This window comes from Vulpes vulpes, chromosome 8, assembly GCF_048418805.1.
Source record: "Vulpes vulpes isolate BD-2025 chromosome 8, VulVul3, whole genome shotgun sequence".
NCBI lineage: Eukaryota > Metazoa > Chordata > Mammalia > Carnivora > Canidae > Vulpes > Vulpes vulpes.
In genome coordinates, this window is record NC_132787.1 from 69,136,268 (window position 1) to 69,164,184 (window position 27,917).

Below are 27,917 nucleotides of genomic sequence, written 5' to 3' on the forward strand. Positions count from 1 at the left end.
TTATAATAATTATGGTGTTTAGAAATGGAATAACAAAGTAGTCTTTTATTTGTGAATATGGACATTTCTATTTCAATACTTCTGGTAGCCAGAGTTTAACATTTGAGCAGCACATGTATCCATGAGTGAAGCTGAATATGTAAGATGATGAAAGCCTAGATACACAAGGCTAGTGGAGTATTTTCTTTTCTTTACTCCATGCCCATAAGTTTAATATTTTCCTTGAATGCTACAAAAATAACTGAAGTGACAAGTCACATTCTTCTATGTCTTTATGGTTTGCTTTGACTTTCAGTTCATACATAGAGATGGACCTTTCCCTGCTCCCTCCATCTCATCACCTCTTCCCATCCCAGTTTTCTGATTTTCTCTGGTGCTTAGGTCCCAAGGCTCAATCGAATGCACTTTTTAGAATCATGGCAAAAATAAGGAAGATACAGAGATTAAATTACACACGAATTTTAAATATTATCTAAGAAATATATGTGACATACCCTATGGCTTCCAAAAGGAACTCAGAGATAATTTGACTTAAGCAGAGTTCTTATGTCCTAAGTAGGCCATAGAAGTATTGTTTGGTGATCTTTATCATGACTTATATTAAGTCAAGGTAGGGTGATCAAATGAGACAACTCCCAACTTTAAGTGGCTCAACACATTAAATATTCGCTGAACTTAGAATCCAGTGGATCCATGCTGATTGAGAAATGTTTGAAAGGGATCCTGCAACATGTAATCATTGAGAGTCTTAGAACCCATCAATCTAGGGATGCCTGAGTGGCTCAGCGGTTGGGCACCTGCCTTCAGTTCAGGTCTTGATCCCAGGATCTGGGATTGAGTCCTGCGTTGGGCTCCCTGCATGGAGCCTGCTTCTCCCTCTGCCTGTGTCTCTGCCTCTCTCTCTGTCTGTTATTTATTTATGAACAAATAAATAAATCTTAAAAAAAAAGAACCCCTCAACCTGGAGGTTGGCAAAGCTGCTTTTTACTGCCTAGGCCTGAAGATAATCCACCTCACCCTCTTAGTAGACTTAGGCTTATTAAAGAAAAGCAATCATAGACCTTTGGCCAACTACATAATTATTGACTTAGAACAAAATGAAAAGGAAGGGTTCCTTTTCTAAAAGCAAGAAAATGGAGGGGGGGATGCCTGGGTGACCCAGCGGTTGAGCGTCTGCCTTTGATTCAGGGCATGATCCTGGGACCTGGAATGGAATCCTGTATTGGGCTCCCCATGGGGAGCCTGCTTCTCCCTGTCTTGGGGTCTCTGCCTCTCTCTGTGTCTTTCATGAATAAATAAATAAAATCTTAAAAAAAATAAATAAGAAAGAAAATGGGGATAATTATAACCTTATCATAGGGTATTTATAATACATTTTAATGCTAATAATATATTATAGTTAATATAATACTAATGCTAAAACATAAAGTGCACTAAAATATAAAAGAAATATTTGTATAGCCTGGATATCAATGTTTAGAGAGCTTGACATGCTTTATAGTCTTGCCTCCATTAAAGAGTCATAAACCTGATCTCATAAATCTTTTCATATGCCTTTTCTTTTTGTTTTTCCCCCAATCCATATTCCATTTACTTTGTAAGCTTAGAGGTTATGTATCCACTTGACTAAAATGGTGATCCTGATGTTATTGAGGTCCCCAAAGCCAGACTATACAAATGTTTGCACATTTTCTTAACTCAGAGTATTTAGCCAATTGACTGTAGCATCTGCCTTGGATGTGATAAATTCCCTTTGCTTTGCAACAGATCCTGCAATTCCTGTAAAAGCCAAGGAGGTTTCCTCACCATCTATTGCATTATGTCCACAAAGGATCCACCACAGGACAGCTTTGGACTAAAAGCATTTTGCCCCTTAATTTATCAACTAACCAAAATGTGCACATGAGCCAGAAACGCTTAATGATATAAGACGGTTCTTAAAAAGAATTACTCAACAACGATAAATTATAATATTACAATATATTCATAAAGCTGGAACTTTTTAACAGAATAACAAGTTGATTCAACCAAATTAGTAAATTATTATATTCTCACTTATTGTAAAGTGCCTTCAAATGTTGTTATTCTTTTACACATCTTTGTGAATGAAGATTTTTAAGACCTAGGGAGGCTGTGGGAAAGATGGAAGAAGAGTACCTGTTGGCCATTCATGGATAAAATAATTTCTTCATTTTGAAAAGTAATAAATTAGACAAAGGGATCTAAAATTTTTGTTCACACACACACACACACACACACACACACACACACTTAAAACACAAACTTTTAAACCTGAATGTATGTCTTAAGTCCACCATATTACCAGTATGAGCTTACAATTATTTAACTGTCCTCAGTTTTCTTTTTGTTACCTATAATGCAGAGGTAGTAATAATATCTCATTGTGTTGTTGAAAGAAACAAGAGATAAATGATGCAGAAGTGTTTTGCTTGGGGTAGCACACAGCAGTTTTCAGCCAACTATTTAAATCAAAACAATATAAATATTTTTGATTATTAAACTGTTTACAAAGCAGCTTTGATCACTTTTTGGCTCTTTAATATCTAATTTTCTTCACAAAACTTGTTATGATTAGATAATATTTAATTCCATCTTTTTAGTATACTTTATTCATGAATCATCAGAGAAACAATAAAAGGTAAATGTTTGCTCAGCTAAACAATTAACTTTTTTCCTAACAAGAAAGTTATAATTTTGTATGGAGAGCCCCAAATGTGTTCACAGTATTGGGTCCGCTGAGTGAAGTTGCGAATTCTACTAGGAAATAAAGTTTTGTTTTCTTCCCTTTGGTGTCTGTCCTAACAATCAGTGGAAAGTAAGCCTAGTTGTTCTTTTAAGATTTTTCCTAAAATCTGATCCCCTAACTCTACATCTTTGCCCTGAATACACCTCTAATTCTTTAGGTGCCCCTAGCTGTTCCCAAGCTGGCTGCAGTATAAGTCCCACAAAGCTATTAACCAATACAGGGATTTCAGGGCTTCTGAAGTACTATAAAAGATGTCTTAGGTTAGAAATTACATGAAATCACTAGTTTTAATAGTCAATACTTAGGCACTGAGTATGCTGGGGAAATATTTGGGGAACTAGAACCTTAGCTGTGTGACTCTAAAGTATACTCATAAAAGCAATTCAAGTTTCCTCTATGGGGTTACTGTTGATCATTTTACTCTGTGTCTCTAGTTCTCCTGATCAATCCTAAAATTAATTTATCTCTTTGTAACTTGTTTATTATTTTAGAATGAGTCTAGCCATGTGAAAAGGAAAACTTAGACCAAATCCTAGCAAATCTGCTTGAAGATGGAGCATTTTTCAGGAAGATGGAAAATTTTTAAGGAGTTAAATTAAGGAAGAGAATATCTCTAAAGAGAGTCTTACAGAAAGATCATGGGCCAATTCCAACACTCTGTGTCTGCAGAAAGGCTCTTGCACACACACAAAAAAGGTCACTCTCTTTGTTCAGGTGTAGATACAAGAACTGCATAATCCTTAATAATCAATCAGTTTGGTGAAAAGTAACTGAAATAGCTATCAGCCAATTATTCTAATAAATATTCTGATATTCTAGTAACAAAAGGCATTGCTCTAAATGTTTGGTATATATTAACTTATTTCAACATCGATTTTATCAAATGAATTGCAGCATTTTAATTCATTTTACATATGAGGAAACATAAACAGAAAGGTTGGAACCTTGCCAAAGTCACAGAACCAGAAAGTGGGAAAAGTAATTTTTAACATAGGTACTTGAACCTGTGCTTTTTACAAACCAGTCTGAGTTCCCCCAATTCTAATAAATTATATGTGTTTGAATGCAAGATAAAATCTATAATATGTCAAGTACGTTACATAATTGAGTCAAATTAAATTTAAAAAGGTATGAATTCCTTGATTAAAATCAAACAAGGCATTTAAAACATATTTTTTGGAGTAAGGTTGTTGTATGGACGAAAAATTCTTGATAAGTTGAATAAGTGTCACACTGCATGCTTTTACACTGGAACATCCAATGTCCAAGTGTCCTTCTAGCTACCTATTTAATTATAAGAAAAAGTATATGATTGAAAGTTTATGAAAGAGACAAATGGCATTTCTCTGTGCCTCACAGATTACATTGCTACCCAAGAATCTGTCCATTGAAGGATCAATTACTAGGGGAAGAAACAAGGATTTTAATGTGAGGACTAGAACCTAGAACCTAATTCCAAGGAAAGGATCCTAGATTCGACTCCAGAGTACAGGTTAGTTTTCAGAAGCAGCCATTTTCAGTTCCAGGATACTTGCCAAAACAAGTGAGCAAGTGATCAACAAACAAAATAAAATCCATTTGTGCTGAACTAATATGTTATACTAATATGCAATTATCTAAATTTACTAGTAAAGTGGGTATTCATTTTATTCAATTCTTGTGCTTGAAATAGTGACACCTTGCTTAAACAGAAGTCAATCATGAGCATGTCTAGCTGTCTGGAACAATGAAAAATCTGGGCGGGGGGGGTGGGGTGGGGGGGAAGGAACATAATCTTCCAAGCAGCTAAAATGATATGTAGATACTAAAATGCCATTTAAGACTTGGTAAGGACTTTGATCAGATTCAACTGAATTTCATCAACATTAGTAAAGTAAGTTTCTTGTCTGTTACTGAAATCAGCTCAGTGAATTTTTATCAAAACCAGAGATTATGTTTGAAATGGTACAATTGAAAGGTTCTGTGCTAAACAAAATAATGCCCCCCAAACTGCCACCCCCTAAGCCTAAGATGCCTATTCCCTCATCCCCAGAAACTGTGAATATATTACCTCACCTAACAAAATGTAATTAGGAATTAAGGTTGCTAATTAGATAATCATGAATTATCAAGGTGGGCCTAATGTAATCACCAGAGGCTTTGAGTGGATGGGTCCCTAGAAGGGAGACAGAATAGGAGAGTCAAAAAGTCAAAGATTAAGAAGGAGATTTGCTGGCTTTGAAAATGGAAGGGGGCTATGAACTATGAATGTGGACAGTCTCTATAAGATAGGAATGGGAAGAAATTCTCCCTAGAGCCTCCAAAAAGAAATGCAGACTTGCCAGCAAGTCTGATTTGATTTTTAATCCAGTGAGACCCATTTTAGACTTTTGACCTCTAGATCTGTGAGGTAAAAAACTAGAGGTCATATATACCTGTGACAGGAAATTAATGAGATTATTTGGTTCATGCAAAATTCAGTTTGGGAGACTTGATGAAGGACGCTACAAAAGAGATAACAACCATCATTTGAAGCTTGATTGTTGTGCCATTTATTATCCTGTTTGTGCTCAGATCCACTCCTCATCCTCTCTCTGCCCCATTCAGTAAGGCAAGCTGGGAATGCTGCACATTTACTTTCCTATATTTCTAGGTGAGCTGGTTTTCTCCCAGGTTCAGCCAATGAGGCAATATTGAGTTTGCTAGTGAGGGCATCTCTGACCACCTCTCTCTGGTTCAGTTGGTATATTTAGGGGTGTCTCAGGTCTTATTTGTGCTTCAGGAAAAGCTACAGGGGGATGCTTGGCAGTTTGATCTACCCTTTCTGTGGTCTCATGTTGTAGTGGCTGTCCCTCTAGATGGCCTCAGGTTTCTAGAAATGTATCCGTGGGTCTTCAGTCCTTTCAACTGTTGCTTATTATTGAGGACTCACCTAATAGTCTCCTCAGCTTTTCTATCACCTGTGTAACCAAAGCCTTTGATTAAATTCCTTGTGTTTTATATACTCAGAGAACTTTTATTTTCATAACTAGAAACTGTGATGGGTAATAATTTTCCAAAGAGTAGATTTCTTCGGTAACTCTCAATATAACAGCCATGGTTCTTGGTGAGGAATATTATCTTTTAGATGATTACCAGCAGAGGACTATGGAAAAGGAAAAACATCAGGAAATAGTTCCTGTATAACATGATAAAAATGAGATTGATGATGATAATACTGCTGTTGTTGTCATGCATTATGGCAATGACAACAATATCCACAGTGATGAAAGAATCCTAGAAGTACAACAGTCCTATTGAAAGGAGATTTTGCACTCAACCTTTGTCATCAAAGCCAGTAGTATGAATAAGCAATCTGCCACCTAGTAGCTGTGACACTTAGATAAGCCACTTCACTGCTCTGTAATGGTTGTTGTGTCTGTAATGTGAAGATGATAATAGATACTTTATGGATTTGGGGGTATGGATTAAATAAGATATACAGAAAAAGCTGATAATTTGGCATATAGGAAGTGGTTAATAAATGATAGCAATAAGATTGATTTTTTTATATTGAACTCAAGTATTAGTAAAGAATTATTCTGCTTTTCCTAAAAATGAACATTCATTTTTTAAAAATTGAAGCCTTCCAGTATGTGTCTGAGATTCAACTTTTTTAGACTTCTTTTTACTTATGATTGTAATGCAATGCTTATCTCATATTAGGAACTCCAAATATTGTTTCTTCTTAACTCTTGCCTTGCCTGATGGATTTCACTTTGCAATTCCAGACTCTAGACTCTTCATGTGCCTATTACCACACACTCGATACCAACTTCTGTCTATCTGGTTGGACCCTTTTCATGTGTACCTGGTCTGCTCTTATGCTAAGGAAACCCTTTTTGCCTCATTTAACCTTTCTGTGATGAGCTATAGAAGACACAACAGGAGCCACTTTCATATTATTTGTGAGCACTCTTATGTGGTTGAAGACAATGATAACATTCTATTTTTAGTATAAAAAGAAAGATACTTCCCCTGGACATTGGAGACTACTGAACAAATTGTTTTTCCCCTTGTTCTATGAAACAATGACTCAAGCCATTTTCTGAAAATGAGTATTGTTAATCATTGGATCATTAACCTTTACAATGTCAATGTGTTCTCCATATCAAATTCAGTTAAATGACTGCTGGAGGTAACAGTTAAGGGAACATTTCACATAGATGAACATATTAATGCTTTATTTAGTTCTAAATGCACTGTGAAGGATTTAGGTGAGAGCTAATCTTTGTTAAGAAAGCAAAATGCCTGACAGAACAATCTCTCAGTGAAGAAGTGGGAATTTGACAGACAAAATGTAGCTTGCTTTTTGATCTTTCACATTTCTTTCTTCCCTACTTTTCTCTGTGTCGCAGTTTGGTTTCTTACTTCCTTTCTATAGAGAACACACACTAACCAGCTTGTATGCAAGTAAAGAGAGGCTTAGCATGTGAGTGTGTGTGAGTGTGTGTGTACAAGTACACCGAAGCCCACTACTGTAATGGGCATCTCTTCCATTCTAAATAAAAACAATTAGTCTCTTCTTGCCTTCTACTTGCACTTGTTTCGTAGCTCAAAACCATATTTTAAGCCTTTCCCCAACTTGTTCCCATGCTCCACTGGTTCAGATCATGTAGTTCATGAGTTGTGAGTTTAGATTTTGTATCACAATAGTAAGTCATTGCTTGAGTTAACTCTTTACATTTACATTTTTATCAGAAGAATGTGAAATAATTTCTCTGAATTTTAATATATTTTACCATATGAATCCAGGTTGGAAATCAATTAGTATTAATAATACATGCTTAATAGTCTACGGCTAAGCTTCCTATCAGTGGATGAGCAGCACAGTAGAATTCAGTCAAATGTATGTAACTATACTTGCTCTGAACACTGAGAAACACATCCTGTATAGCAAACCAGCCACAGTCACAGAAAGGAACTAGTGAAATTCCTGATAATCTTAAGACATACCAAGCAGTATAAGTTCTCAAATCTAGAGTGGAGTCTTAACATCAGAGACTCTTAAATGGATATAGCAAGATTGTGAGCTTTCCTCTCTCTCAAGAAAGAAAAAAAAAAGTAAAAGAGAACAAAGTGATCTTTTACAAGGAATAACTTGAACCAGATTTAATTATATAATGGTAAGTCATTTGCGCATTTCGATATTTTAACTAATACTTATAACAAATTGCTAAAGCATGCTTCCAAACTGCTCTTGACATTCTAATGTCTAATGCTTTCACTGATAATCTCCCAGGACCCAACAAACACAGAAACCTTGAGGATTGGGATCATTGAGTAGAGATTCTGAGATTTAATATTTTGGAATTCAATCATCAAAGCCTTTCATTCTGTGAATACCATCAATCAACTCCATTTTTCCTGCCACATACCATCACTGATGTTAAGCTGCTTCTATGCAATGCCAGATCAACCAGTCAGCTTCATCAAGCAGATGAAAATATCTGTCAAACCAATCACTCCAAGCTGTGCAGACAAGAAAACTTGGTGAATCAATTAATATTTCACTCTTCAGAAACACTGCTGGTGTCATGAGGACAAAGGCACTGATTATGTGTTGGTGAATACTTCCTGATGGAAGCCTTCTTCCAGACATGCTGGTGTGTGGACAATTTTTCTTCAGCTTATATCACTTCATATTCTACACCCTATCAGCCTTCTGTGAGAATACCTGGGGCTCTGATTCTCACTTTCTTTGAAAATCTGATTTCAAAGTTAATCCACCTTATAAAAAAGAAGTCAAAATTATATGAAGATGCACACTAAAATGTATGCAAATTATTATTATGAATTCTGCCTGATGTGTTTCAATAAATGCCTTAATTCTTAATATTATGTCTCAGACACCAGAGTAGAAGAGGTATTTCAGAGAACAGGGGGTCTGCTTGGTAGCCCTGAAATCATCCATGCAGACAGCAGCTGATCTCACCTCCCTTTAAAACCTCCTGTGCCAGTAGGTTTATGTGATCTTGTTTATCATTCAGAGCATTTCCTCATTTGAGCCTCTGCAGAGCTCTAAACCTAGGTGTGTAAGCTAAGGAGGGAAAACACAGAAGATCTCGGAACAATTATATGACTTGTCAGAGTCTGCATATCTAGCTAGTAACTGAACTGAGACTGGAGTTCAGATATTGTAACCTCTAGCCCAGATTTATTTTAAATTATTTCAAAGTTTTACAACATTTTGGAAATAAATTGGAATATAAATTTGCTGGAATTACTATGCCCTTAAGTAAGTGATCATGTGTCTCAGTTTGTCTGGGATATTCCAAATTATGTCATTGTTTAGTGCAATTATTAATAGCAGCCCCTTTCACTCTCAGAAGTATCAGTGTCTGGCTGTTAAAATATTAAAGTTGAGGTAATTCTATATTTTAAGAGATTCCTGTCTGAGAATAAGATCTTAGTTCTTCAAAATAATTCATATCATAGTGTTTTCATTAAACTTTTACCTACTTTGAAACCTAAATTTATTTATTCCACAAACTTTGATCTCAGATTTCCTTACAGATTCTAGGTGTTACTACATTGACTACTTTGAACTTGTGGAGTGTGTGGTTGTGATAATCCGGTATCTGTGCCTAGACATGACCGACTTCTGTTCTGGTATTTAAGTTCTGATATCTTGCCTACCTGTCTCTCCTGTTTTTGAACCTCTTCTTCTAGGCTTTGGTTTTCTTTCTTGTCTCACAGTACCAATAGCTGGGGACATCCTTTCCTTGTTATGTTCCTCAATCAGCATGCTGTTCTGTTTTTCTGAATCTTGTGATTATGAGGAAAGCTTCCAAATCCTTTGAAATGCTCTAACATTTTCTATAGGTATGTCCTCAAGTCTGAAAGCTTCATTATTCAGTTTGATGAGACAAATAGTCCATGAGACTGACCTTCCCAATGAGATTCTCCATGCAGTAGGTGAGGGGTTTTTATGCCTAAATAGCTATGATCAAAATGCTGCTGAAGTTTTTTTTTTTTAATTTATTTATTTATGATAGTCACAGAGGGAGAGAGAGAGAGAGAGGCAGAGACACAGGCAGAGGGAGAAGCAGGCTCCATGCACAGGGAGCCCGACATGGGATTCGATCCCGGGTCTCCAGGATCGCGCCCTGGGCCAAAGGCAGGCGCTAAACCGCTGCGCCACCCAGGGATCCCGCTGCTGAAGTTTTTAAGTTGTACTCCATCAACCCATTTGTCAACTAGAAAAGGAAATCATTATTAATAACCCTATCCCTATCTCTGGAACTGTGACCTTGTCACTACATACCACTGTACCTTTCTACCACGTTCTCTATGATGTATAGGCTACCTCATTGGCTGATTTGAAGAGGAATTGGAAGCTAGCAAAGTAAGTAAATCTGGGATTGCTGAAGTTCTACTGCTCAAGCTATATTTATATTAACTAGTGAGTTAGTCTTTAATACTTTACTAAATCCACAATACCTGTTTCCTCATTTGCATAATAGAGACTTATAATAACAAGTCACAAGGTTGTTGTATTTCTTGAGTTACAATATGTGAAACACACAGTGAATGCTACCTATTAATACTATTAATATTTCAATCTACGTGGATCAGCTTGGTTAAAAGTAGCTAACCTCTTGTGAATACTGATTGACCAGTCTATTTACTTTCAATTGAAGTTCAGTACAAGACCAAGATTAATGTAGCATGAGGCTTGCTTCTCAAAATAACCATTCTCTCTGCTTTTAGTGGTCACATGTTTTTGTTGCCTATTGAGAAACAGAGCTGAAAGAAATGGGGTCAAAGGAGAAAGGCTAAGTTTGCATTGTAGGAAAAGTGGCCACTATTTGATGACTCTCTCTTATTGGAGAAACTAGGAATACTGAGTAGACCTGCATGGGTTTGTGGATTAAAACAGGAGGAGAGATTGTCTATTACCAGAAGAAATGCACCAAAAACACAAGAACTAGGGAGCCAGGGGGAAAATAATGAGAGGTCTCTGGAAGCTGTAAAACTCAACCCAGCAGTAGATGTCAGGAGATAAAATCAAAAGCTAAGCAGTCTCAAAGCCAGAGAAATGATGTCAGGGAAAAATATGAGAGGAAACTGTGAAATTATAAGAATATGATCCTACTGACCTCAATCGGGATATTTGGTACATTTATAGGTTGTAGGTGAATCCATCTGCAGCTGAACAGTCAGGGATAAAGAAATAAACTTCCCAGCATGAGCAATCTCACTGAAGGAACTGCTGATTCCCTCCAGTAAGGAGGCCACTGGAATGGCGAGTCTGAGACTAACAGCCCCATCTTTGATTTATGATACCTTGAAAAAAAAATGAGGTATCCACTTACTGATTCTTTTATCTCTATTTGTTCACTGGAAGTATTTTGTGGAACTAAAGACCTGTAAAAAAGCATAGATAGGATGTCTTTACATAAAGATAATATTCTGTTACATTATTCTGTACATTCTGTTAACCTATTCAAACAGAAGAAAGACCAAGATAAAAATCAGATCATGTTAATGAGCCATTTATGACCAAAATTGTCAAAGTGCAATACTGAGCACTGCATGTTTATAACAAAAACACAAATAGCTAACAGAAGCCTTCTGATGGAAATTAATGTTGATTTGTACTACAATGATTGAGAAGGACGAAGTTAAGCAGAAAGACTATTGCGGGGAAAAGGAGAAAGACACTATATGCAAAATGAAAAGTAAGGGATAGGAAAGATAATTGTTGATAAACAAGCAGTAAGATTTGAGGAGAGTAAAAATCTTTGATTCAGTGTCTGTGTGTAGCATATTGTACATATCTGAATCAGCTTCACCAAACAAATATCTATGACAAGAAGCAGAAGTATGTTCAAACTAGTTTAAGTATAAGTAGTATTGGAATATAATGATTTGAAATTTGCATAATGAAATAATCACAACAATAAGTCTAGTTACATTCCGTCACCACAGAAAGTTACACATTCTTTTTTCTTGTAATGAGAACATTTAAATTTACTCTTAGCCATTTTCATATATGCAATAGAATATTATTGACTATAGTCACCTGTTGTTCATTACATCCCCAACACTTATTCATTTCGTCACTGGAAGTTTGTAACTCTGGATCCCCTTCACCCATTCCACCTACCTCCTCCCCTCCTCTAATACAGTATAGCTGAAACATACATTCCGTATCTCATTAAAGACTCCAGTTAACCTCATTCCACCCCAGGTGTATACAGTACTTTTGTCATTTTAGGAATAGAGGAGAGTACCTGTCAATCTTATTTGCATAAATCTTAAGAGAAATAAAGGACCATAAATGAGTAGCAAATACATGCCCATGCCACTTGTAGTACTTTTATTCCTCTTGGATGCTTTGTGCAAGCAATATTGTCTTTTAAATCCCTCCCTACTGCCACAGCCATATTAGATTTTTTCTTTTTTACTACTTGGGACTCAGAAACATAATGTGAAAAAATAAATCCTTGAAAGGACTCTTAAGGTGTTTGAACCCTTTTGTGTTTTTTTAAATCCAAATTACCCACAAACTTTCTGATTCATTGTATCTGCCCTGGTGCCTGCATTTAATACAAGCAAAATTCTTCCTGGTATCTTGATGTACTACCTTAATTGAGAAAAACTATCAGAGATTGGTATCTCTAATCAGCACTTGGTGCAAACCTCTACCTTCTCCTACATTTTATTTAGGCATATCACATCTCTTAATTGCAGAAACTCAACCACAAAATCTCTTTATCTTCATTCCTCTTAACCCCCATGTTTAATCACTTGGCAAATCCATATTTTCAATTCTGCAAAAATGCTTAAATCTTTCCCTCTCAGTAATTCTGCAGTATCTATATTGAAGATCCATGTACCTCTCACCTAAAAGAATGTTTTTGCTTTATATCATCCCTTTTTCCTCTTTCGAGTTAATCTTCAGTCTTCTTCATTACTTCAAAGCATTTATACAGTCACCATATTGTCTTTATTAGCAAGGCATAGTGACTCTATCTGTATATAGGTATATATGTGCATATATATATATATATATATATATATATATATATATGATGTGTTAATTATTAGCAATTGGCTTATGTAGGGAAGTTGGAAAGCAAAATCTGCAGTGTCTGCCACCAGGCTGAAGACCCAGGAAAGCAAATGGTGCAGTCCCAGTCTGAAGGCAGTCTTGCTCAGTCTTTTGTTCTATTCAGGCCTTCAACTGATTGGATGAAGCCCACCCACATTAGAAAGGACAATCTGCTTTGCTCAAATTTCACCAAATATTAATCTCTTTTGAAAACATTCTCCAAATTGACACATAAAGTGAATCATTACACCCTTTATAACCTCAATCCAACCAATCAGGTTTACCATTTCCTCCATTTTGCCTGCTACCCACCCTGTGTTCTAGATATACTGAACATTTTTTTCTTCTATTAATTGTAATATATATTTATTAAGTATCTAGTTGGTATTAGACACTAAGAAGAATATGAAAATAGGCTACAATTTTTATTTCTTTGCTTCTTTGCCTTTCTTCACACTTTCCATTCTTTGGAATTTCTCCCAGTTTTCCACCCAAGGTCAAAACTGAGAAGTAAAAATCTGTTCAATTATCAGAAATGTTCTCAAATCATACTTCTTTCTTTAAATCATTCTATATCATTACTATATTTAGAAAGACCCTCTTTTTCAATTGTACATTTGTATCATGTATATTAATTTTTGTAATTAAGCTTATAGCACTTTTGGTACATTGTGTTTGCATGCATACATGTACACACCTATTTTTATGTATGTATGTATGTATGTATGTATGTATGTATGTATGTACTTACCTACCTACCTATCACCATGACTGACTAAAGGAAGGAACTTTGCACCTTGCAGTAATTAACCCCACTCCTGGTATGTGGGAAATGTTAAAAATGGACAAATAGAAACAACATCAGAGAAAGCAGACTTAGTATACCACTTCTGTTGTATTCAGGAAAATATACAATTAAGGGCTTTATACCCATGAAGAATAGAAAGTTCATGCACTAGAACAGAGTAGTGATAGTACATACTCTGTATAATTTTGTTTCATTAAGTCTCGGACCCTTAAATAGTAACTCTAGCTCCCTCAACATAGAGAAGATTCTGTGCTATTCATTTCTCAAAGGAAAATTTTTAAACAATCATGTGTTTAAAGGAAAAAACATTCTGAGTGTTTTGTCAAATTTTCTTATGGCATAGTTCAAGGATCTCAGTTTTTCTTTTCAAAACACCCTTATTTTTATATATATTTTCTGGATTATGTGTTCCTTTTCCAGTTTTAGCAGGGAATGATAAGTAAAACTGAGCAATCAAGTTAAGTGAAAAAGCCCTGTCCAGATAATTTTTCTCACTTATCTGGTCAAATCCCTAGATTATACAATTTTATAGAATCACAGATATTATCTATTATCATTATTTTTCAAAACTGGATGCATTATAAATCTTTGAGAGGTTTCACAAAATAAATGCCAAGCTCCATACTTACATATTTTTCACACTTACTCCATATTTTTATTTAATAGAATCTAGGATTTCATAATTTAACACATATCCCTAACGATCTGTTGTAGGTGTTTGAGAACCACTGACCTAGTCAGATTTCTTAGATTTCAGATGAGGAGGCCACTGAGTAAATCAGTATTACAGGGCATTTGAACCTAGATCTCCTGAGTGCTGGTTTGGAAGTCAGCTAGTTAACATTGTCTCTTCTAATAATAGATGACATATTGTATTAACCTGACTAATAAAGAGGCAAATTTATTGAACTTCAACTTGGCAAAAGCCATAGGTCTCAAGATCCAAATATTCCACAGGAAGCACCTGTGCTTCCACTTTCCTAGGCAAACCATTAGCATGATGAAAATGTGATTTTTGTAGAGGGGACAGAGTGATCAATTTAAAATAAAGCCAGAAGAATTAGCCTCATATACACGGCATTACATTCAGCTTAATTAGGAGATAAGCCAGGATGCATAGCATCTCGTCTTTGTGCAAATACTAAAAAAACAGCAGGAGGAAAGAAATGCTGTGACAATCTGGAAGAACTGACAGAGCCAATACAAAATTCCACTGACATGAAGGCTACATATAAAGTGTAATTTGTTAATAGATTGGCACGTTGAGCACCTTGGAAATAAAATTAGGAAGTAAATTCCCTTGCATTCAAAAGGTGCAAAGAATTAGTGGAGTTAATAGGTTTTATGGAAGCATTTGCTGGTAGTTTGCTCTAACTGAATGCAAAGACTAACCCTGTAATTGCAGAATAATGAAGCACAATCCAAGTCAGGGATGATAATGTCTATGAATGGCAATAACTTTATCAGCTAAGAAAGGATTTTCTAGAGCTGCTTGATCCAAACAAGATGATTCAGTTAAAGGTACACATATTTTCCAATTATGATAGTCTGCTGATATCAATAAAGAAAGGTAGAAAACAAGAAGGAAAATGTGCAGATAAACAATATGATTTCAAGTCAGCTTGTAAATCTGAGACTATGGTGGCCAAAGAACTAATGTGTTTCTACTCATTTAATAAATCATATATTGCCATTCTCCTTTGGATATTATTATCCCAGGATCTAATTGGGAAAGATGGTACAAAAGAAAGTCCTGAGATTTTCAGAATTGTTTTCATTATTTTTTAAATATTTTATTTATTTACTTTGAGAGGGAGAGAGAACGTGCATGCCTATGAATGAGGGAAAGGGCAGAGGCAGAGGGAGAGAGAGAATCTCAAGCAGACTCCAGACTGAGTGTGGAACCCAATGTGGCACTCAATATCACAACCCTGAGATCATGATCTGAGTCAAAATCAAGAGTCAGATGCTGAACTAAGTGAGCCAGCCAGGTGGCCTGGTTTTCAGTATTTTTTAAAGTTACTTTTATTTTATTGGGAAACAGTGAAATATAGTTTATATTCTTTATACAAGTTATCTGGCCTTCTCCCAGGCTCAGGATTATGGAACTTTGGTGTGGGAAGAGATGTGAATCATTTCAAGGAGTGGTTCCCAAATGCTGGTATACAGGGAGGTGCTACACTGGAAGTATCCAAATCAGCTGGGGTAACTGTGAAACATAAGCCTGGATCCCATTAATAAAAATATTGATTCAGTAGAACTGAGAGGAGGTTACCCAGACATACATCCATTTTAGAAATTTTGTGTTGGATTACATGAAGCCTTCACATTTTCTTGGAAAAAATATTTTTAGCCCTCCCCCATTAAAAAAAAATCTCTTAGAAGAAATTAACACACAAATCACACTTTAAAACAAATCTTTACATTGAATCACTAGTGTACCTTAATAATCCAACAAATTGGTCTTTGTTTGGACCATGGGAATAAATCCATCTGCACATTTCTTCCCAACCAAGTGTGTGTATGCATGTCACTAAATCCCAGTACATAAAAACACAAAAGAAACCTAGCTCTTTGCTTCTCACCTCATTTTCATTTCTACTATTTCTAATTTACTGATTGCAGTAAAAGACATATGGTCACTTGCCAAGGAAGGTGACTTGGTGTACTCATGTCAGGATACAGTCAAATTTTGACATATTCATAGCACCCTACCATATCAAGTGTAATGATGCACCAAAGCATACGTCTCTTTCTGTAAAAATTAAACAATTTTTCTGTCTGGAATACAAAGCTAAAGTAATTAGATATCTTTAATCCCTCCCTGTTCCACAAATAAACTGAAACCCAGGGAAACATCCAAAGTCATCTAAAATGTTTACATTTCATTAAAAAAAACGAGCAAAACTTCAGCATTTTAAAAGTTGTGTCTGTATATGTGTCTAGAGTACATGGACTAGAAAAGAGGGTTGGTTATAGTTGGGATAGATATTTTCATGTGTCTTTTTAGTCAGGCTAAGCAGGACAAATCCAGCTGAAAACATTTCAATATTGTGACATTCACTCTATCAGACTCTAAAATAATGTTCATTTGGTTATTGTGAGAGGAAAGACAAATCATAAACATGGAAAAGTACCTATTCTTTTGGGATTTGATAATTTTTTCATCTATAGTTCAGAAATCACCCAGGAGACATTTTTCTTAGGAATATCACTGAATATATTTTGGTTGAATTCATATAATACAAACTTAGGTAAGGTTTCTGCCCACACAATTGTGGGCAAATTTATTAGCCTCAGCCTTCACAGGAAACTCTACATATCTGGTTTTGAAAAGGATAGTGACTATGATGATAACAAGGCACGTATGGTTAATATCTAGGTTAAATCTACTCTTGCTTCTATTATTTCTCCACATAGGGCTCTAGGCAGGATACAAAACTACGTGTGCATAAAACTATGAAAACTTTTGGCACTTTCCCTTCATTCTATTTATTCCTTATAAATATTTCTCTTCTCTTAACTTTTTTAACAGAACTTATTACAGGTATTATTCCCATTCAAGTCTAATTGATTGAAAAAAGTTCAGGTATGGTCCCTCTTACAAGTCTATGTGCATTTTAACAGGAATCAAAAATTTCCCTAAATGGATTACATTTTAACTATGGAATTTCAGGCCCTTTACTGTTTATTCACTAACAAGCATAATGCCTGTGTGCCAAGATTTCATTCAGAACTTAAGTCTATGAAAATGAATGATGCCCAGTGTTCCTTCCACTAAGGAATCCAGAGTTATGTATGGGGAAACAGGCAAGTAAACAACTGTGTATAATATAGTTAATTCAGGTTATGGGAGCAGAAAGCAGGGGCATTTAATTACATCTGGAAGGTGTGTGTGTGTCTGTGCATATGTATGTGCATGTGAGCTGAAACATTCAGGGCTGAGTTAGAGAAAATCTTTTATTAGAAAAAAGACATGACTTTGACCTGAACGCTGAGAAGTAGGTTGATGAAATACATTAGAGCAACATTCCTGTTGGAACAAACATATGGAAGAGACAAAGGGGGCGGGGGGGGAAAGGGATGCTTTGAGGAATAATGTATGGTTTGAAAGGTCAAATGAATGGGAGTAGAGATATGAAGAAATAAGGAAAAAAGGAACAGCAATCCTGAATAACCAATGGCTTTCCGTTCCTGAAAGCAGACATCAAAGACATGCCATTCTACAATCAAAGAAAATATTTTTTTTTTGCATTTCTGTTTTCCTTTGTACTAACAAGGACCAGAGGCAATTTAATTTGTTTCTCATTTATTTTTCCATTTTTTTAAAGAAAAGGAGAGAGTAAGAAAGAGAGATGGGGGTGGGGAAAGAGGGGAAGGGTAAAGGAAGAGGGAGAGAGAGAGAGAGAATCTTCAGCAGGCTCCACACCCAGCTTGGAGCATGACATGGAGCTTAACTGTATGACCCTGAGATCATTAACTGAGCCAAAAATCAAGACTCAGACACTCAGACATTTCTTGATCAATGAGAAAACAGAACAAATTATTGAACAAGTATGGTATGGGACACGATATCAATAATGGGTGATAAGCACTATATCCTTTATCCTTAATCTAATCACTACCTTCAGAAATTATTTTTTATTGTTGGCTTTGGTATTTTGGTATTTCACTATGGTAGTAAAAAGTTAAATGCCTTTAGGAGCCAGATAGATAATATAAGTCAGTGAAATGTGGCAAATGAATTGAGTTTAGGCCATTTTACTAAGGAAAGCCACTACCCATTGCTACAAGGATAGACCTATATTGTCAAGTCTTTTGGTTTTCTAAGAGAAGTCAGGAATCTGTATTTTTAATATAAGACCCGACTTTTGTATGATTGCTATTATTTAAATTTGGGGGGAGGAAGGGATAGAGACAGGAAAGCCTTTCTGGTTAAACAAGCCACCATCTTTGACTGGATTTACCCTGAGGATCAGTTTTTGATTTCTGAGTTACAGCTTCTCTTTATCTTAGAAATGGAAACTTTACGTTTATTCATTGGTCTAGACTTCTCACGTCTGACCATTATGATTATAAAAAAAAAAAAACACATAAAGGAAGGCAAAACATAATTTGATTGATTCCACTGTGGTGAGTAAATGTCGTAGAACAAAGAATACGGGAATTTCTCATCATTCAGCAGAAATGGAAGGAAAAACTAATCTTGACAAATGTTTTTATACTGTCTATTCAGTCTTTTCTAGAGTTGACTAATAAAATTGGAGTTCTGTTTCTATCGCCCTCCACAGTAATGTATAATTCAGTGGAACTCAGTTATCAGAAACTATGGAAACATTTTTATGCTTTCTGAAAGAAAAAGATTGGGGAGGGAGAAAAACCACATTTTTCTGTTTTGAGATCAAGTATAAACTAAAATTCAATGTGCACAAATTTTCTATCAATGATCCATGCTGGTAAATAGTTGACCCAAAAGAACAATTCTGAAAAACTTCCTGGGTTTTTAGAATAGCATAATCTATGTATGAACAGGTTTTGAGATATATAATTAGTTAGCTTATTTCAATTCTCCAAACAAACGTAGTGACATTAACCCACCCTGATCTTTAAGCTTGACTGTATGCACTGTCCCAAGGAGGAAGGGATGAAGACACGCTCAGGTTACTAGGATCAATGATCAAGGCTCATGTCTGAATAAATCATAAGGTTATACACTTGATATTCCTCAGATTAGGGCAGGCTTTCAGTAATATTATAGTATAACAGAGTTCTGATTCTAACCAAGCCTGCTATAAGAAATATTTAAATATATTAAAGTAATTAATATATTTAGTCACTTATTCATGATCACTAACTTCAAAGTGAGCTAGAAACATATAATTCATATGAGAGAGCATCTATTTGCCACAGTCCTATCCATGAATTGTTTTTGCTGGTTTAAAATCCAAATATGGGGGATCCCTGGGTGGCGCAGCGGTTTGGCGCCTGCCTTTGGCCCAGGGCGCGATCCTGGAGACCCGGGATCGAATCCCACGTCGGGCTCCCGGTGCATGGAGCCTGCTTCTCCCTCTGCCTGTGTCTCTGCTTCTCTCTCTCTCACTGTGTGCCTATCATAAATAATAAATTAAAAAAAAAATTTTTTTAAATCCAAATATGACCTCAATATTATCAGTACTTTATTTTTTTGTTTAATTTTCATTTTTATCAAAGTTATGATTTTTAAACATTTGAAATATCAAATAGTACTAAGATGTGTACAACAAAATACAATAATCCTCCGCTTCAGCTCCTTCCAGTTATCTGTCCTGATCTTCAGAGGCCACCACAGTCAGTTTTTATCTACAACCTCCAATTCTTTGTCTTCTTATTTCCAAATGATTTCTTATAATTAGTATTTTTTAATTAATATGTTTAGATCATATTTACTTACCCTTAAGGTTGTTGAAAACTAAGCTTTCTAATACTTCCACATAACATCCAATACCCCATTCTTAAACTAAATATGTCCGTATTTTTATGTAAATAGTTTTTGTTTACATTACTATAGTTCTAGAAATACCTTTCACAGATCATCCTAGTATTGTTCTCTGCTAAAACTTTTTTCTCTTATTGAATCTTTACAAACAAATCTGCCATAAATACATCAGTATTCTTCTTAGTGGTCTAACATAGTCCAAAACAGTTTTCTCATTTCGATATGTTTCTGGAGACCTCTCCCTCTGTTGTTCCTGCTCTGCTTAGGCCTAGGAAACTTAGGTTATATTGTAGGCAAATATTTGTTATTCTCCAAAGGTCTAATAATATATTAATTTTTTATTGATCAATAATTGCCAGTATATCAAATTCTCGGTAGAAATAAATATTCCTCGGGATCCCTGGGTGGCGCAGCGGTTTGGCGCCTGCCTTTGGCCCGGGGCGCGATCCTGGAGACCCGGGATCGAATCCCACGTCGGGCTCCCGGTGCATGGAGCCTGCTTCTCCCTCTGCCTGTGTCTCTGCCTCTCTCTCTCTCTCTCTCTCTCTCTCTCTCTCTCTCTCTCTCTCTCCTCTGTGTGTGTGACTATCATAAATAAATTAAAAAAAAAAAATTGAAACCTGAAATAAATATTCCTCAGGTTTTGAAATCCTTATTCCATTTTATTCCAAAATCCTGAGTGGTTGTTGGAAAAAATAAAGTTCTTTACACTCTCATTCCTTTTGTGTATGATGTTTCTTTTACCCCTCTGGGATGCTTTTGGGTGTTTCTCTTTATTCCTGATAGCCTGTAATTACATAAGGATTTGACTTGTTGTGGGCTTTTTATCATTCAAAGTACTGCCCACTTAATACTATGTTGGTCAGAAAATACACAAAATTCAGTCTGGCAAATTTATATTTCTTATGCATTTTTATATATTAATTTTAAATTTCTATAACTCCATTTCCCCTTTTATTTCTTTAATACTCCTGTTTTCTCCTGTAGCTGGACCTCTTTGGATCTAGTCTTCTTGTTCCCTTCTTCATCTTTTCTTGTTCTGTCTTCTAGAAGATTTCTTTGAACTTATATTCAAAGCTTTTTTACCATTGTTCTGCTACTTTAATTATTAGTTTTAAAATTTCACATGATCTTTTTATTCTGGATACTTTAGTGGTGTTTTCCTTCAGTGTAATTAATGTGTTATCTGAAGTTATTAATTGCATTTTTTTCATCGGCTTCCTGTATTATTTTATTCAACTTTACTTCTAAATGCCCTTTCCATTCATGTAAGCACTCTCAAGCATATGGTAATCATTGATTCCTCATTTATAATTAAGAATAAAACAATGGAAATCTGGCTAGGAGCTCAAGTTAATAGAGGGGACATGTTGACTAGAGGTCCTGAACTTTAGGTGTTTAGGTGGAGAGGGAGATCTTTTGAAGGAAGATCCCACATTTCAGATTTTTTTTTTTTTTTAAAGATAGGTCTGGAGAAATTCAATGCTTTGGAAAAAACAAAAAGCACAAAAACAAAACTATCTTCCAGGATCCAAATGAGGGAGGATAGAGAAGAATTGCAGTGTGATAGAAGGTGCTAAAATATTTCATCACTCAGTTTTCAGCTTCCATCTCATCTCTGTGTTTTCATTTTGTCACCTTAGCCCTCTATGCCCCCCTCTTCTGCCATTCCATTCAGAAATCCAAAGGCTCTTATGTAAAATATTTGTAGAGAATCACATCTTCTAAGAAGGTGGGCTGGATTGGTTAAATGACTCTGAGATTGAGGGTAAGGCAAATGGATAAGGAGTATGCCCATGGTTCTCACAATTTTGACAGACTTTCAACTAATCTCTCTGGTTTTTGCTTGAAGCCTCACCCCTATTTTCCTTGGTAATCTGTGCCATCAAGACCCATTTTTTAAATTTCTATCCAGTAAACTTTGCTTCTCCTTGCCATTCTTTTCTGTAGGCAGTCACTCCAATCTATTATATCACATAAGGCTCCTTTTAATCTGGATAATCAGTCAATAATCATCTACTGCCCATTTATGCCTTCTAGGACTCTGTTGGCATATTGGCCCCATTGCTGGCTAAACTCTTTTTCTCAATCTTCATTGGTTTATATCTTTTCCCCTTTACCGTCACCATAATGAAATCTGCAGGGAAATAGAAAATGCATTTTTGCCTTCAATTCATTAAGTTTAACTCTTAGTCCAGATTTAGTATGTTTTCTCTGAATTTTTAAGAAGGATTAAGGCCCTATTGAACTAAGTAGTAATTAAGATGGTCTTTTCAATTTAAAAATAAAACTACTATTTTCCTTCTGAAAGCAGTTTTAGGGTGACTGAAAGAAATCCATTTCCTTGCTTTTATTACAATCTCACTTCACTCAGCTTTGTAGCAGTCTCTGGGTTGTTAGAATGTCTAAAATGACAGGGGAAAGTATCCAAAGGCAAAAATACCTTGTTGGAGAAAAGGCCCTAGGATTTCTGCCTAACATAATGGCTTTTTATTTTCCCTCCCACTGACTATGGGGGAAAAATCATTTTAAGAACTGACAAAACCGTATCAACAGTTTTCATTAAAAACACATTCATGTCAACATTAAGTAAGTTCCCATCAATTTTAATGGGACATTCATTTATGTGCAAAGTAAGGAAATGAAAACAGCAATGCAGGGCATATTGCAATCCATTTAGGAGAAGTTCATCATTTCCATAACAAAATCATAAAGCAACTCAGATGCATGATTTATCACAAGATTATTAGAGAAAGACTTCTCCTTTCCCTTTTTCAATCCTTTCTTCCAGTGCTTCGGCACACAAAATGCTTTCTTTCCCAACAAGTGTTAAGATGGAGTACTTAAGTCTTAGAAGAATAGCATATGCAAGAAAGGACTTCACCTTTATAAAATGATGTTCCATGAGAATACATAAAACAATATGGATTAGAAACCTACTCACAAACATTCCACTTTCCAATATGCATACCAAGAACATTATACCAAAAAAGTATTGAGATAAAATTTTACCTATGTTTTGTATCATGCTACAAATAAAATATGGACATGAAAGCAGACTTTCCAGGGCTACTGCTTCACCCTGCAAGTCCCTTCTAGCCCCTGACCAGCAATCTGCTCTTGAATTCATTTACAGAGAACCAGATAGACATCTACTCCTCTGACACATATACCACATTCTTTACCCCAGTTAAGTGCCTTTTTTCTGATATATGGGATATTCCTACTTTGGCTTCATTCCTGAATATGAATTCTATAGGAAGATGAACTATTCACTCAGATGGACAAATCAATGAACACTGTTACAAAGTCTGTTTCATTTCTTTCTTCTAAGTCCTGCCCATAGGAAACAGATAAGGGTTTAAAAACATAATAGATGGTAATAAAGCAGCATAGATTCATATGGGCAAAACATTTCATGATTTATATTATTGTTTTATATGTTTTATACACAGTGTAATTTTTGATTCTCATACCAATCACGTAGGAAAAGGACAGAACTTATTTCCAAATGAACTAGTTTTAAAGAAGCCAGGTGAGATAACATCACACATAAGTGGGATTAAATTGTTGGGATTCATATACTAGATCTAGACCACTTTTTCAATTTAGTGCAAGGCTCAGATCAGCATGGAGTTAAACTGCAGAATCTTGTGTCTGTGTTTTCTTCCTTCCTCTTTCATTCCCGAACCAATTAGAATAATAGGTATCCAAATGGGAAGAGACAAGTAAAATTGTCTCTGTTTGCAGATAACATAATCTTTTATATAGAAAACCTTAAAGACTCTATCAAAAAAGTTTGACCTGGGGGATGCCTGAATGGCTCAGTGGTTGAGCGTCTGCCTTTGGCTTAGGTTGTGACCCCTGGGTCTTGGAATTGAATCCCACATCGGGGTCCTCATGAGGAGTATTCTTCTCCCTCGACCTATGTCTCTGCCTCTTTCTCATGAATAAATGCAATCTAAAATAAAATAAAAAAAGTTTGACCTAATACATAAGTTCAGTAAAATTTCAGGTTACAAAATCAACATACAAAACATTAGTCGCATTTTTATAAAGTGTGCTACCCAAAAGATATTAAGAAAATGATCCCATTCATTAAAATATCAAAAAGAATAAAATACTTAGGTTCGATATAAATTTAACCAAGAAGGTAAAAGACCTGTTCACTGAAAACTATAAAGCACTGATGAAAGAAATTGAAGAAGACACAAATAAATGGAAAAGTATCCTATGTTCATGGATTTGGAGACAAAAGTGTTAAAATACCCTTACTACCCAAATCAATCTGTAGATTCTATGCAATCCAATCAAAATTCCAATTACATCTTTTATATAAACAAAAAAAATGCTAAAATTAATTTGGAATCACAAAAGACCCTGAATAACTCAACCTATTTTTAGCAAGAACAAACCTGGAGGCATCACACTTCCTGATTTCAAAATATATATAGAAACTATAGTAATCAAAACAGTATGGTACTGTCAAAAAAAAAAAAAAAACACAGACATATAGATATATAGAACAGACTAGAGAACACAGAATTAAATTCACAAATTCACAGTAAACTAATTTTAAACAAAAGTGATGAGAATATACAATGAAGATGGGACAGTTTTTCAATAAATAATGTTGGGAAAACTGGATATCCACATGTAAAAGAATGAAACTGGACCCCTATATAACACCATACACAAAAATCACCTCAAAATGGATCAAGATTTAAACGTTATATTAGAAACAATAAAAATCCTGGAAGAAAACACACAGGAAAAGCTTGACATTGGTATTGGCAGTGATTTTTTTAGAGATGACACTAAAAGCACAGACAAGAAGAGCAAATATTTATATCAAACTAAAAAGTTTCTACATAGCAAAGGAAATGGTCCACATAATATAAAAGCAAGTTTTGGAATGGGAGAAAACACTAGCAAACCTTATGTTTCCAAGGAGGTAGCATCCAAAGTGTATAACAACTTTTACAACTCAATAGCAAGACAAAACAAAAACAACAAACAAAAAAAACAACAAAAATCCCAATTAAAAAATGGGCAAAGTACCTGAATAGACGTTTATTTTCTGAAAAACACATGAAAATGGCCAACAGGTATATGAAAGGATGGTCAGCATTACTAATCATAGAGGAAATGCAAATCAAAACCACAATGAAATATCATTCCACACCTGTTCAAATGGCTATTATTAAAGAATTTAAAAGATAATAGATGTTAGTGGGGATGTAGAGAAAAGGAAACACATGTATACTATTGGTGGAATGTAAACTAGTAAAGCCATTATACTAACAATATGGTATTACCTGAAAAAATAAATCTAAAATTACCATATGATCCAATAATCTCACATACGGATATATATCCAAAGGAAATAAAATTGCTAGCTCAGAGATATATTTGCATTCCCATGTTCATTGCAGCACTATTCATAAAAAACTAGATATGTAAACTATCTAAGTGACAGTAGATGAATGGATAAAGAAAATGTGATAGGCATATATATCAAATACACATAAACATGAACAATAATATAATATTCCCTTAAAAAAGAAAGAAATCCTTCAATTTGTGACAACACAGATAAACCCGAAGGACATTATGCTCAGTGAAATAAGACAGATACAAGAAGACTAATATTGCATGATCTCACTTATATGTATCATCTAAGGGGGGGAAAGCCAAGTTCACTGTTCCAAAGAATAGAATCATGGTTATCAGAGTCTGGGGGGCGTGTAGGATAAGGTAAGATTAAACTGGAAGAAATTAGTATTTAGTTGCCAGATGTTGGGAGGAGGGAATCACAAGAAGTTATTTAATCGGTGCAGAGTTTTAGTTTTTCAAGATAAAAGAGTTCCGTGAATGGAGGGTGGTGACAACTGCATTATATATAATATAAATGCAGTTAATATCACTGAACTGTACACTTAAAATGTTTATGATAGTAAATTTTATATGTATTTTACCACATGACAAATAGGAATAAAAAATTCAAGGCAGAAATACTTAACATTGGGTTCACGTATCTGTAAGAAGGTCTCTGGACATAATGGGGAGACAATGATACACTTGAAATTATTTGCAGATTGTGTATCCTCCCTCTCTCCATTTGGGGAGAAATTCCAATAGCTTTCAGCAGAGACTTAAGTAATGCCAGCTGTGAAAATTAAGGAGCAGGTGAAGAAAAGTTTTATTAGATGTTTGTAACTTAAAAGTAATAAAAATCTAAGGGTTGTATTATTAAATTACATGTTAAAGAGATAGGCATAATGTCAATAAATTATATTATTTGTTATCCAATCACTACAACTAATCTCCTAGAGTTAGCAAATACTCTGCTTAAATGTCTAGGCTTTCTTCTCTTAAATTTCAACGTACCCCAAATTTGTAGATCCATCTCCCCATATGACAGTCAAAAATGGGTGTCTAGAGATGGTAAATGGCTTGGCCAAGGTGACACAAATGCCTATTTTTCATTCTAACTAAAACTGAGGACTGCTATATACCTCATTCCCACTAAGGTCAGTGGACACCTAGAGTTTTATGAAGTAATAACTAAGATATATTATGAGCTCATTATGTACTACTATTTTAAGCACTGCATACATAATGGCATTTCTCTTTTCACAACATTCTTATGATATAGGTGCTTATTAGTTTTCATAGTTTTTCAGTAGATGCTTTCATTTTATAGGTAAAGAAAGTGAGGCTTATAAACATTTAAATTGCTTATTATGTTCATATAGGAAGTAACTGAATCAGATTCAGACTCAGGTAGGTCTATTCTAAAAGCCCAACTCTTAACCACTGTATTATTCACTCTCTAATTATGAATGAGGACTGAGTCATAGCAATAGAAGATATATTTTATTTGATTCAAGAATACAGAGCTACATAGCACAGAGATGGGAAAAGCAGCCAAAGGCTTAGAGCCCTGTGTGTGAAACCATTACTTACCATCTCTTGATACTATAGGCTAATAAAAAGACTAAGGAGATAATTGCTACCATTGATATTTAGACCAACAATAAGTAGATGGGGGAAGTGAATCCAGCCACCTAAATCAGACCACCAGGAAAGAAAGAGCTAATATCTTCATTCTGCCATTTACTAGATAGAACACTTGGGTAATCTCAGCATATCCTCTGAAACCCATCACCTCTCACAAACTCTGTTCCTTCATCACTGAAATTGTAACTTTCTCTCCTCTGCCCCTTTCTACTAGATCATTTCTTATATTATTCAAATGTGATAGGGCAGTTCCTATTACAAGTCACAACAAAAACAACAAAAGCTGCTTCTTCCAATATTTCCTTTCAACTGCAACTCTGCCTCTCTCTCCCTCTTCGTAACAAAAATATCTTAAAAGTATGGTGTAGAATTTTTATGTCCATTTCTTGTGGACTAATCACTCTTTGAAAAATGATACATATATAACTACAGTGTGTCCTTTGTTCTATTATCTATATAAATAGATGTTAATTTATTTATCCATTTAATTTGTAATGAACATTTGGGTTCTTCCTATCTATAATTATAAACAAGGTTGCTACATTCTTTAACATTTATCCTAGGGAAACAACTGCAAGAATTTCTCTAGAGCATATACCTGTGAGTGGACTGGGAAAGTGTTTAAATTTACTAGTAATGCAAAAATTTCCAAAGTGTTTAAGTCAATTGTAACTTCTCTCAGCATATGATGAGAGTTATTTTTTTGCTCTACAGCCCTACATAGAGATATTACCTGATTTAAAAGTTTTGTCTATACTTTCAAATA